The sequence below is a fragment of the Felis catus genome, chromosome D1, assembly GCF_018350175.1.
Source record: "Felis catus isolate Fca126 chromosome D1, F.catus_Fca126_mat1.0, whole genome shotgun sequence".
Taxonomy (NCBI): Eukaryota; Metazoa; Chordata; class Mammalia; order Carnivora; family Felidae; genus Felis; species Felis catus.
Window position 1 is genome coordinate 102827927 of NC_058377.1, and position 3381 is coordinate 102831307.

Genomic DNA, 3381 nt, shown 5'->3' on the forward strand with positions numbered 1-3381 from the left:
ATGAGAGGAATAAGAAAATGAGGATGATGATTATAATTATTTTGTCTGGACAACTGGGTTCTCCAGGTGGTACCAGAGAAGATTTGGGAGGATTAAGTGTTGGGGGTGGGGGATCAAGACTCCTATTTTGGGTATGCCGTGCTTGAAAAACGTATGGGTCAAGTGGGATTAGGGCTCTCTTTCCCTCTCTCATCTTTCCTCTTTCTCTGTCCTCTACCCCTCTAGTTCATGTGGCTGGAGTCATGGCCTTCTACAAAACACAAGTTACATATCTTTTTGTTATATATATATATATATATATATATATATTTATTATTATATATTATTATAATACTATATATATTATATGTATATATAATATATATTGGCTTCAGTTAGTAGTGTTAATATTTTATATTTTTATATAAAAAAGGAGTATTTTAGACTCCTTCTCATTTCACTAATAATATTCCCAAAGCACTCTGATGAATTGAGCGTGGGTGAAAAGCCCATGGGGATCCTAATGGCACTTGGCCAGGTGGCAAGTGAAAGAGTGGACCTGTTTCCCTAAATACGGGAGAGGTGGTTTGTAGAAAATGATCTGAACAATCAAGAAATAATCTGATTACTTATGATTTTGTGGAAGGCTGATAATCGCAGCCACAGGGGAGGCAGAGTCAATATTGCTTCGCACATATTCCATTTGTACTTTTACCTTTAACGGCTCCCTTCTAGTGAGGCGGGACTGTGTGACTCCTTCTAACCAGTGGGCTGTGGGAGAAAAGGTCCATTAGGATTCTGCAGTAGTCTTTTATCCCCTGCATAGTTTGCATTTTTGACAGTATAGCTATAAAATGGAGGGGCCTCTTTAAGCCAGAATCTCTGAGTGACTACGTACAGCAGAACGCCCCAATTTGCATGGGGAAAGTATTATGACCAGTTTCCGATTTGATTGTTGCCACAGCAAACTCAGCCTCTTCTGACTAAACCAAACCTCCACATTGATTTTCATCCTCTTCTTTAAACATTCTTTCAATAATTCTTTCAAACAGGAAGTATTGATCTTTTTTTTTTTTTTTTTTTTTTTTTGCTTAGAGGAAACTGATGTTCCAAGAGGGTAAGACATTACCTGACAAGGTAATTCCATTTAAGACCGTTTGCTGTAGGTCTACCGTTGCTGACTTTGCAGCCTCTGGGAGTGAGTTTTTTGAGAGCAGAGACTGTCATGAGTCAGGTGCTGTGTTTAGGAGGAGGAGAAACAAAAGAATTGGAGATCCAGAATGTAGACATTTGCCACTTGAAAGGCAGAGAGTAGAGTCCTGGAGATACTGGGCACCGTTCGGGAACACATAAGTGGGGGAGTAGTCAAAGGGAACACCCTTCCTTTTACTCTTGTAATATGTACCAATGGGAAATTCCACTGGGTTCATGGTACTTTTCATTAATTTCCTCATAATGAGTTGGTCGGTTATCCATACCATAAAAGAAGAGCAAAATTCTTGGCTCTCCTCCTGTTAGTATGATTCCCAGCTATAATCTTCCACAGAGAGTAAACGTCAGTATCAGGGAGCACAGAGATGGCGGGATAAAGAGGGGGCAACTGGGGAGAGCTTCAGTGTGCTTGAGTTGAAGACGGCGGCTTGGATGTGGTAGTCAGTTCACTTATGGCTGTGTCAGCTTTTTGCTCGGTGATATCAGAGAGTATCCCTAGAACCCTGATAGTTTGAGAGTGGGCTAAAGACGGAGAAGGCAAAAAAAGAGAGGTAGAGAGAGTCATCTAAGTAAATTTCACCAACCTTGTGGTTTTCCCAAACTAAATTAAAAAAAAAAAGGTGGTAGTTCTTGCCTACTTCCTGAGTGCTACTGAAAGCTGCCATTCTTGAGGGCAGGCACTGCATGGTGTTGATACTCATCAGAGCATGAAGATCTGGGGAGAAAATGGGTCAGGATGAACCACTCTCGCCTGAAGCTGCATTCTTTGGGAACGGGATTTTACCAATGAGTTTTCTGAATGTGCAGCTTTTACACCTTTGTTCCTCAGACTGTAGATCAAGGGGTTCGGCATGAGGATGACCACGGTGTAAAAGACAGACACGATCTTGTCCTCCTCTGGGAATGAGTCTGAGTGATTTCTCTGGTACACGAAGGCAAGCGTCCTGAAGAAGAGGACAACCGTGGTGAGGCGGGACATGCAGGTGGAGAAGGTCTTGGCTCGTCCACCAACAGACTTCACCCTTGAAATGGCTCTGATTATGAGCCTATAGGAGACCGGGATGATCAGGACATTGGCCAGGAACATGAGCTTGGCAAAAAAGAGGATGACAGTGGCACTTTGTGTCATGCTTGGCAGGCAAGCTTCAGCAGGGGTGGGAGGTCACAGAAGAAGTCTGTCACAGACAGAGACGGTCACAGAAAGAGAAGGTGAGGGTGCATGTGGTACGCAGGATGGCCCCTGAGACCCCACAGACATAGGCTGCAGCCAACAATCCCCAGCAGGTGCCTGGAGTCATAGCGAGGTTATAGCACAATGGGTTGCTAACGGCAACAAAGTGGCCATAGGCCATCAAACACCCTGTGCCTGCACAGAGGGTGAAGAAAAAGAAGTGGGTAGCACATTGGTCATAGGAGAGGACCGTCTTGCCTGTGGCCAGTGTGGCCAGGATCCAAGGGGTGATGACCGAGGCGTCGCAGGCATCCAGTAGGGCGAGGTGGCTCAAGAAGAAGTACATGGGCCTGTGGAGTTGGACACCCTCTTGGGTCAGAATGATCATCCCCACATTCCCCAGAAGGGTGACGACATAGAAAATGAGAAACATCAGGAAGAGGGGCCCCGCCAGTTCAGGGTGATCTGTGAAGGCCACAAGAATGAACTCTGTCACAGCAGTGAGATTTTAGGGGGCCATAGCCTCGATGTAAGTAGGTGGCCGGAAGAGGAGAATGGAATCAGAGATTCCAGAACTGAAGGACTTTGCTTTCTTCAGTGTCAGATGTTAGGTGAATATCCCAGATATTCTCTGCTCAGAGAGAGAAGGAAATGTTTACCACCTTAAGAATCCACATCTAGCAGTTACCAGGTAACCAGTTACCTAGTTACTATGAAAGACTTTTACCTATCTCTGCACCCCTCCTGAAATCGAACCTTGGGTCAGTATTTCTTGCTTGTTATCTTTAAGACCAGAGAACCTTAGACTATCGAGACTGGGAGGGACCATTGTAGAGTCTCTCTATTCTAGAACATTCCCAACAAATTGTCATGTATCCCTGGTATGCACCGGGCCTCAGATGGCCTCTCAGGTTGTGCCCTCCTGAGTTGTCAGATGCAGAGCCTTATGCTAACCCTTTCTGTGGTGGGGACTTCTGGGGGCACCCTATCTTTGGAAAAGTCTCCCTGTTGGGAAAGCC

General features: G+C 45.0%; 1 pseudogene; it reads right to left on the minus strand.

Moving 5' to 3' along the window:
• Window positions 1-1009: 1009 nt before the first annotated feature.
• Window positions 1010-2882, minus strand: LOC101088691 (annotated as a pseudogene).
• Window positions 2883-3381: the final 499 nt, after the last annotated feature.